At 43.9% G+C, this 665-nt stretch overlaps 1 non-coding gene across 1 annotated transcript; it reads right to left on the bottom strand.

Annotated features, from left to right (window-relative positions):
* Window positions 1-329: 329 nt before the first annotated feature.
* On the bottom strand, window positions 330-436 carry LOC145103378 (small nucleolar RNA R71). Its single transcript, XR_013706472.1, has one exon. It is a non-coding gene; the product is annotated as a small nucleolar RNA R71 (small nucleolar RNA).
* Window positions 437-665: the final 229 nt, after the last annotated feature.

Genomic DNA, 665 nt, shown 5'->3' with positions numbered 1-665 from the left:
ATGTGGGTCCCAGTTTGATCCAACCAGCAATACCTGCCACTGCCACATTCGAGCTGAAGAGGCACATCTTGACTGCAATGAAGGATATCCCATTTAATGGACAAGATCATGAGGATGCTTTTAAGCATCTCGATGAAGTCAATGACATTTCGGATTACTTCAATGTCCCAAATGTCAACAAAAACACCGTCTTGCTCAGGATGCTTCCCATTACCTTCAAGGGAGCTGCTAAAGAGTGGTTAAAATCACTTCCACCGAGTACGATCACCACTTGGGCTCAAATGCGTGAGCAATTTCTTGACCAGTTTTGCCCACCATCCAAGATAGCTAAACTCAAGAAGGCAATAACCAACTTTGAACAACAGCCGGGGGAGTCATTGTATGAAGCATGGGAGTGGTACAAGGGCTTGCTCAGAAATTGCCCTCAACACGATCTTAATATGCAACAAGAGATGTCGATTTTCTATGATGGGGTCAACATTATGATAGGACAACTCCTTGATTCTCAAGGACCTTTAACAAAGAAAAATCCAAGGGAGGTCAAGGAGCTGATCGAAGAATTCGTGAAGCACTCTCATGAGTACCACAACCCTAGGCAAGATGGAATCAAAGGTGGTGGAGGTGCACAAACTGAAGAAATAGTAGCTATGATGGCTATGCTAAAT

Source organism: Lactuca serriola, chromosome 4 (assembly GCF_051521515.1).
Source record: "Lactuca serriola cultivar US96UC23 chromosome 4, Lser_US96UC23_V15, whole genome shotgun sequence".
In the NCBI taxonomy this organism is placed as follows: Eukaryota; Viridiplantae; Streptophyta; class Magnoliopsida; order Asterales; family Asteraceae; genus Lactuca; species Lactuca serriola.
The sequence above is the reverse complement of the archived record's forward strand: the minus strand, read 5'-3'. Positions and strand labels throughout refer to the sequence as shown.